Raw genomic sequence first — 9768 nt, 5'->3', positions numbered from 1 at the left:
CAGGAGACTAATGTTAACCTCTTGAGGCCTTCTATCCTTTTCTCTTGTTTGGGAGTGATGTTTAGCATGTGAACTATGGTGCCCTCTGTAATAGTCGCTAAGTTCTTCACTTAAACTCTTGCAAGAGTCGTGACTACTATAGGAGACATGTTTTTCTCTTTTCATTTCTTTCATAATTTTTCTTCTTTCTTTCTCTCTTATTTTGTCTCTTTCATCTTGACTTATTTCTTCCACTCTTTTTTTACCTTTTTATTTTCTCTCTTGTTTTACTTTCCACAACTTAAGTGATCTCAACTCATCTAATATCTTATACAAGGGGTCCTTAGGAGTAGAACCCTCACCATTAACACTAGATGAAGAATGAAGACTCATGTTGGTTCCTAAGTTATGGTTCTTTCTTGTTGGGGGTTTGAAAACAAAAGGTAAAAAAAACTATGGTTGAAACTAGCCAAAATAAACACTAAAAGAGGTGTGAAAGATAAGGTAAAAACTAATTGGTAAAAGGTAATCTATCTAGGCGGTTTGACAATGGAAGGTAAAGGAAATAAGCTATGAAAGTAAGCAAGAAATGTAAACTAGGAGAATCCTAAGAGTGTTTGGATGACCACATTTAAGGTTCCCAACAAAACACTCACAATCCTAAGGGAAAATTGCCTAAAATTATTACACACAAATGGAAGTAGGGTGACCTATTGGAGGCTCCCAACTTACTTCCAATGAAAGACCTTTTTGTTACAAAATTTGAAAGCAATGAAAGTAAGTAAATTGTCAATTACAAAATTACAAAAAGGTCCTCAATTTTGGTTGTTATTCTCTTTGTGGTGTTTCACTCAATTTGGAGTGCTTCTAAGTCCAATAGCTCATAAGGTGGTTGACCCCTTGCTTCTTGACTCAAATTCTTCAATGGATGGCACTAATCCTCCTTTCCAATTCCCTATGTGGCAACTCACAAACAAGGAAACAAAGAGACAAACAATAACTAAAGACCAAAAAAATGAAATGAAAGTTAAACCAATAGAGTTTTAACAAGACAAATTTTCAAAGATTATTCAACAATTAAAGCAATGAAAAGCACATAAAAGTAAGCTAGAACTCAAAGAGAAACTTAGAATGGCTCTATAGTAGAGTAAAAAAAACTAAAAAAAAAAGACTCAAGAAACCTCTAGTTTTAACACTTGTTTTCACACTAATTTTCAATTGAAATTTCAGAACTAAGATTGGTATAAAATAGGCACCAATTATAAAACAAATTTCGAGCCAAAACAACAAGCACACTTCCCTTTCACTTTTTTTCCTGGACACTGATTTTTCTGACAACTTGTGTGATTTTTATTATATTTTCCCTTTACCCAAATCGCTTGTTTTTTTTATAATTTGTTTCCAGATGTCCATAAAATTCAGTAAAAATTTCAGCTTAAAATTCGTGGTGACCAATTCTCAGTAATTTATACAAGTTCGTATGTTCAAGCTGCCAGCACCAGTGATTTCAACCTAGAAATCAAGAGTAGTGTTTATGTTGCTTAAGGTTTGGATAGTTACAATTTTTGTTTGCTTATGCTCAATTATCTTGAATAACACAATTCAAGAGAGCTTAAGACTTATTTTGATTCAAAAATCCAGCCACAACTCAGCACCACAACTCAACTTCATCATAGGCATCATGTAGGAAACTTAGAAAACAAAAAAAAAAAGTTCAACAACAAGATTACTTATAGGAATTGATTTAGAACATGTTATGAACTAAATAACATGCATGAATTAGACTCAAAATTCAAAAGATAGGCTAAGAATGACAAGAATACATGAACAAATGTATCTAGAATTCAATCCAAAAAATAAAAATTCAACACTAACTTAAAACATAATGTGACAATTATTATGACTAAAGATGACTCTAAGACAACATGAATTAAGTGATTTACACTTAGATTTTTGTGTTTTTTTTCTAATCAATATTTTGGAAGAAAATTTAGATCTAAAGGTTCAGCACAAGAAGATTATGACTGAAAAATGATAGAACCTAAAATCAACACAAAAACATGATTCAAGAGTAGATCTATAAAATTTGAACCATAGAAATGCAAGAACAAGTGTAGATCTAAGATTTGATCGGTTTATTTTTTTTGAATCTACTCTAAACAGTACCAAACCACAAGACAATGGAGGATATACATGGAGAATAAGATGAAGAACAAAGAATTAAAGTGAATTTACCAAACAAAAAGATGGAGGAAGCAAAAGAACATCACCTAGATGAAGATGCTCTTAATACCACATGATGTAGCTCCATGTGGAGCTTGTAGGCCTAAGATCTTCTTCATCAATGGATTCCTTTGCTTCTTGGAAGATGAATGACATCGGAATGGAGAAGGAAGAGAGAGAGGAGATGCCACTTCAAGGAGAAGATGAGTCAAGAAGAAGCTCACCATCATAGGAGGCCATGGATAAGAGCGTGGAGGAAGAATGAGATGAATGAAGGGAGAGGAAGAGAAGAGCACGAAATTTTGTGCTCTAAAAGAGCTCTGAAATCTGAAATTTAATTTTCAAATGATCAAAGTTGAAAAAAAATGCACACACATGACCTCTATTTATAGCCTAAGTGTCACACAAAATTGGAGGGAAATTTGAATTTGAATTTGTGGAGCCAAAATTTCACTAATTATGATTAGTGAATTTCAGTTATGGTTCACCCACTAATCCAAGATCAATTCCAAGATTCTCCACTAAGTGTGCTTAGGTGTCATGAGACATGTAAAGCATAAAGGACATGCACAAAGTGTGACTATATGATGTGACAATGGGGTGTAGTAGGCAAATGCTCACCTCTCCCTCTAAAATTTAATTGGATTGAGCTTCTACTAATTCAATTAAATTTATTTCCCAGCATACACATCAAATATTCACTTAGTGCATGTGAAATTACAAAACTACCCCTAATACAAAAACTAGTCTAGGTGCCCTAAAATACAAGGGCTGAAAAATCCTATATTTCTAGGGTACCCTACCTACATTGTAGAGCCCTAAATACAAGGATCAAATATAATGACATCCTAATCTAATATCTACAAAGATAATTGGACCCAACCTTGGCCCATGGGCTCAGAAATCTACCCTAAGGTTCATGAGAACCCTAGGGCCTTCTTCAGCAACTTTAGCCTAATCCTCTTGGAGCCTCTTGCTCATGGCTCTAGTGACTGGTCCCTTCCTATGGAGGATTGCATCAAACTTTGTAACTAACTTAGCCTTTGCTAAGTTGTGCTGCACCTTATAAATAGGACTAAGATATCTCTGTATTTCAGTTTTGATATTTCTTAGTTTTATACAATTGATTTTCCTAAGAGTTTCTCTCTTCTTCTAGATGTTTTATTTTGGTTTCTTTCTTTTAATATGGTATCATAGAGCCTTTTTCTTTCCCCTGTGAGAAAATGGCGTCACCTTCTACAACTTTTTCCCAAACAATAGCTTGCAAGCTTGATGAGAAATATTACATGAATTGGCACCAACAAGTTAATGTTGTCCATTGAGCTCATCAATTAGAAAAATATGTCGTTAATCCTGTTGTTCCTCTCAAGTACCTCTCCGAAGAAGATCGTGTAGCAGGGACAATCAATCCAAAATTTACGAATTGGGATCGTCAAGATGCTCTAATCATGTCTTGGCTTCTTTCTACGCTTTCTGATTCAATTCTCAGTCGTGTTGTGACTTGCTGTCATTTGTTCCTAGTCTGGAATGCCATTCGCTCCCATTTTCATGGTCTTACACGTGAGAGAACCAAACAATTACGCTTGGAACTGTGAACCATCAAGAAAGGCGACAAATCTTGCAGTGAGTATCTGCAAAGAATTCAACAATTGTGCGATACTCTAACAGCAACTAGTGATGTAATCTCCAATTGTGAACAAACAGACACTATTCTTGGTGGTCTTCCTCCTGAATATGAAGCACTCATCTTTATAGTCACAACATTTCTTACTCGTGATGTTGATGTCTCTGTTCTTGATATTGAAACCATGATTCTTGCGCATGAAGCGCGTCTTGAGCAACACAAGCAAACTGCTCTATAGGAGCCTCTAATGTTGAATCTTGCTGAACTACTTCAGCGCAACATTCTATTCCAGCCAACATTCCAGAAAATCACGTAGCTGCGAACTACATTTCTGCTCAAGGAGCTACTACTGCAAATTCTACGCCATTCTCCTTGAATCAAAACTAGTACTCCTCTCAAGGGAACTTTCCGGCGAACGGCGGTGGCTATGGTCGTGGATAGAATCGCGACCATGGCGCACAAGGTCACGATGGACAAGTCCACTGTCAGATCTGCAAAAAACGTGGCCATGAAGCCTCTATGTGTTACCACAGGTTTGCTGTGGCTCCGCTTGGCAACTTTGGATCCCCATACTCTTTCTTTGGACCATCCTTCTCTCAGATTGGTCTGTACGGTTTTCAGCTTCAACACAGTTTTGCACCACCCAACCTTGGTGCTCCACAATTTTTTGGCAACATGCAGCAACCACACTTTGCTAATGGCACTACTCCCACTCCCTGGATGCCATACTTACCTAGTCCACACTTTCAGAACCCAGCGCCTCCTTTTGGTTATCAACCCACTATCCCACCCAATGATGGCACCACCCTCCAGTAGCAACAAATTCCACCTACTGCTAACATTTCCCAGGCTTAGTTTCCAAATTCAGGTGCTTCACACCATGCAACCAATGATCCATATAATCTCCTTCAGAGCAGTACAGCTGCAAGAAATGAACATATCCTAATGGCTAATGGCACAGGTACAAGAATCTCTTCCGTAGGCTCAAATCTGTTTAGGTCCCCCTATTTTCTAAACACTACTCTTTCCCTTAAAAATTTATTGCTAGTTCCCTCCCTTACCAAAAATTTACTTAGTGTTAGTAAATTCACTCGAGATAATAATTGTTTCTTTGAGTTTCATCCTTTCTATTGCTGTGTTAAATCTCAGGATTCACATAAAGTTTTTCTTCAAGGAGCTCTTGGAGAAGATGGCTTATACAAGCTTTACCCTTCACTTGCAAGAACCACTTCTCATAACAACAACACACACTCCTCTGCTAATGTCCACAACAGTCTCCTTAGTCCATAAGAAATTCATAATACTGTTGTATCTAGTTCTTTTAAACTTTGGCATCAAAGACTAGGCCATCCTAACAAGGATGCACTAGAAATTGTACTAAATAAATGTAATATACCCTTTATCAATAAAACTAACAGGGATTTTTGTAATTCTTGCTCTATAGCCAAATCTCACAAACTACCCTCTTCTCCCTCTTCCACTGTTTATACTGCACCTCTTGAATTAGTATTCTTTGATGTTTGGGGGCCCTCTTCAGTAGAGTCATCTTATGGATTCTTATATTTCCTAACTTGTGTTGATGCCTATTCCAGATTCACCTAGATTTATCTGCTTAATCATAAATTTGATGTTTCTAACAATTTTCAGCTTTTTAAAGCTATGGCAGAAAAACAGTTTCAAACACCGCTTTAATCTATTCAAATTGATGGAGGAAAAGAATTTAAACCACTAAGACCTTTACTTCAGCAGCAGGAATCATTCTAGGTTGAAATCGCTGGTGTTAGCAGCTTGAACATACGAACTTGTATAAATTACTGGGAATTGGTTACTGCAAATTATGAGCTGAAATTTTTACTGAATTTTCTAGACATCTGGGCCAAAATTAGAAAAAAAAAAGAATCAACTGATTTGGATAAAATGAAAAAATACGAAAAATCACACAAGTTGGCAGGAAAAATTAGTGTCCAGGAAAAAAAAGTGAAAGGGAAGTATGCTTGTTGTTTTGGCTCGAAATTTATTCTATAATTGGTGCCTATTTTACACCAATCTTAGTTCTGAAATTTCAATTGAAAATTAGTGTGAAAACAAGTGCCAAAACTAGAGGTTTCTTGAGTCTTATTTTTTTTGTTTTTTTTACTCTACTCTAGAGTCATTCTAGGTTTCTCTTTAAGCCCTAGCTTGCTTTTGTATGCTTTTTATTACTTTAATTGTTGAATAATCCTTGAAAATTTGTCTTGTTAAAACTTTATTGGTTTAACTTTCATTTCATTTTTTGGCCTTTGGTTATTGCTTGTCTCTTTGTTTCCTTGTTTGTGAGTTGCCATATAGGGAATTGGAAAGGAGGATTGGTGCAATCCCTTGAAGAATTTGAGTCAAGAAGCAAGGGGCCAACCACCTTAAGAGCTATTGGACTAAGAAACACTACAAATTGAGTGAAACACCAAAGAGAGAATAGCCACCAAAGTTGAGAACTTTTTTTGTAATTTTGTAATTGGCAATTTGCTTTGCTTTCAAATTTTGTAACAAAAATGCCTTTCATTGGAAGTAAGTTGGGAGCCTTGAATAGGTCACCCTACTTCCATTTGTGTGTAATAATTTTAGGCAATTTTTCCTTAGGATAGTGAGTGTTTTGTGGGGAACCTTAAATGAGATCATCCAAACACTCTTAGGATTCGCCAAGTTTACATTTCTTGCACTTTAATTTCTTGCTTATCACGCTTATCTTGAGTTCTTTTGAACCCTAGCTTTTACTTTTTGCAAACCCCCAACAAGAAAGAACCACAACTTAGGAACCAACATGAGTCATCATTCATCTAGTGTTAATGGTGAGGGTACTAGTCATAAGGACCCTCTATCTAGAATCTTAGATGAGTTAAGTTCCCTCAAGTTATGAAAGAAAAACTAGAAAGAAAAGAAAAAGGAAAAGAGAGGGTAGGAATAAATCAAGGTGAGAGGGAACAAATAAGGGAAGAAGAAAGAAGGAAAATACTATAAGAATTAAGAAAAGAAAAACATGTCTCCTATAGTAGTCATGTCCCTTGCAAGAGCCTAAGTGAAGAACTTCGTGACTATTTTGAAGGAAGGCATAGGTCACATCTTAGACCTCACTCCCATAGGAGAGAAAAGGAAAGAAAGCCTCAAGAGGCTAACATTAACCTCTCGTACTTCCATGGGAAGGACAATGTAGAGGCTTACTTAGATTGGAAAATAAGGGTAGAGCAACAACTTAAAAGGAAGTCTACTTCAAAATCTTAGTGCCCTCACTCTTATCTAAAGAAAGACCAAGGTCAAGGCATCTTAGGGCCAAAGATGATAAGGGAAAGACAATAGAAAAACAACCCCCTAAGACTAGTATGCAAGAAAAGACTAGCTCTATAAAGTGCTTTAAATGTCTTGAAAGAAGACACGTTACTTCTTAATGCCCCACCAAGAAAACCATGATTATGAGGGGCCAAGACATTTATAGTAGCCAAGATGAGGCTACTACTTCACCTTCCTCTAGTGAAAGTGAAGAAGCATAAGGGGAAGAATCTAATGAAGAAATCTACCCCAAGAAGAAGGCCAACCTTTAATGGTTAAGGAGGAGTGTAAGGAGGTAAGTGTCTCCTCCAAGAGGTTTGCTAAGAAGGAAATTAATTTTGCAATAAATACAAACATTAAAGAAACTTCCCCTCTTAGACAACCTCCACATCTTCTCCTTTGTAAAAGGACACTTGTTAGCACTACCACACCTCTTGGGCTTGAGATTATACCTCAACTAAAGGAGTTGTTGGATGAGGGTTTGATTCGTAAGAGCTTAAATTCTTGAGCTTTGTTGGTGCCCAAAATAGGTATTATGAGGCACCAAATCCCTATGATAGGTGGTATGATGAATGTGTTGAGTGGTGCAACCCTCTTTTGTAAAATCATCCATGCATCCAACATCTTCATGATTCACATACATATGGATTCATTAGGTAGGTTTGTTCTTATTTTTTGTTTCAATACAAACCTAGGTGCTCATATAGGACACCTTAGGTTTGTCATACTTTTTGGTAGGAGTAATCAACATGGAAATATAAAAAAATGTACGTTTCATTGCATGACTTTCCTTAATTTTTTAAATGGTGATCAAGGGGTTCCCATGAACCATAAAAGAATAAAGGTCATTCCTAAGTGGCCCACTCCACCAAGTATAAGGAAAATTTAGGGCTTCCATGACTTAACAAACTTTTACAAAAGGTTTGTCCCATATTTTTCTATACTTGTAGCACCACTCATTGAGTTGGTGAGGAACCATGTTCCCTCATGGGACGATGCCCAGGAAATGGGTTTTCAGACCTTACCTTACTCCAACATACCAAACACCACTAATATATATGTTTTTATTCTTTTCACAAGTGTGGAGGGAAGAAGCCCAGAGTTTCAAGAATCTCGGGATTTGAGATCAAATCCTTTTCAAGGGGGAGGGAATGATGCAATCCTACCCCCCAAGGGCATTGGATAGAAGACTCTAAGAAGATTGGGCCAGAGATGCAAGAGAAGACCCTAGGGTTCTCATAAGCCTTAGGGTACATTTCGGATCCATGAAGTATGAGCCCACTTATCTTTGTACATATTAGATTAAGGTTTCATTATTTTTGGGCCTTGTATTTAGGGCTCCATAATGTTGGTAGGATACCCTAGAAATGTAGGATTTTTCAACCCTTGTATTTTAGGGCACCTAGACTAGTTTTTGTATTAGGGGTAGTTTTGTAATTTCACATGCATTAAGTGAATATTTGATGTGTGTGTTGGAAAAAAAATTTAATTGAATTGGGAGAAGCCCAATACAATTAAATTTTAGAGGGGGAGGTAAACATTTGCTTGCTACACCCCATTGCCACATCATATAGTCACACTTTGTGCATGTCCTTCATGCTTTACATGGCTCATGACACCTAAGCACACTTAGTGGAGAATCTTGGACTTGATCTTGTATTAGTGGGTTGAACCATGGCTAAAATTCACTAATCATAATTAGTGAAATTTTGGCTCCACAATTTGGCTCCACAAATTCAATTTCAAATTTAAGTGAAATTTGAATAGAAATTCAAATTTCCCTCCAATTTTGTGTGACACTTAGGCTATAAATAGAGGCCATGTGTGTGCATTATTTAAACTTTATTATTTGAGAATTACACTTCAAAGTTCAGACCTCATTTGGGACAAAAATTTCGTGCTCCTTGTCTCATTCTCCCTCCATTCATCTTCTCCTACCTTCAAGCTCTTATCCATGGCTTCTTTTGGTGGTGAACTTCTTCTTGACTCATCTTCTCCTTGAAGTGGCGTATCCTCTCAACTCTTCTTCTTCTCTATTCCATTGCCATTAAAATTCAAGAAGCAAAGGACTCCATTGATGAAGAAGATCCAAGGCCTACAAACTCCAATGGAGCTACATCATGGGTTTTTTGTTTTAATTGCATGATGTTCAGAACATGTTATTTTATTTTATTTTATTTTGCTGCTTAACTTGAGTTTTTTTTGTAAACTTGAACCACCTTGTTTTGAGCTAAAAATATTTATGAGAAGTTTTATTTGATAACAGTGAAACGAATGTGGACCTTTTATCCACGTGAATTTACTTATGATTTTATTGAATAAAAATGGTTTAATTAGATTTCACATTTTATATATATATTTTTTTTCATTTACATGCATGTTGGATTAGATGGTGTCACATTAAATATAACAAAAAAATCATTTTTAATCTTAAGATTATTTTCGCACTTATATTTATGAGGATATCTAAACGAGACAGAAAACTAACCATAATATAGTATCGAATAAATTATTCAATCAAAGCTTGCATAACTAGGGTTCAACAATTTAACAAAAAAGATAATTTGTATTTTTATTTTCATCTCCAAATTAAAAAAAAAAAGACTTAAATATGTTTTTGCTTCTTGTAAATTTGTATTTTT

This window comes from Glycine soja, chromosome 5 (genome assembly GCF_004193775.1).
Source record: "Glycine soja cultivar W05 chromosome 5, ASM419377v2, whole genome shotgun sequence".
Taxonomy (NCBI): domain Eukaryota; kingdom Viridiplantae; phylum Streptophyta; class Magnoliopsida; order Fabales; family Fabaceae; genus Glycine; species Glycine soja.
The sequence above is the reverse complement of the archived record's forward strand: the minus strand, read 5'-3'. Positions refer to the sequence as shown.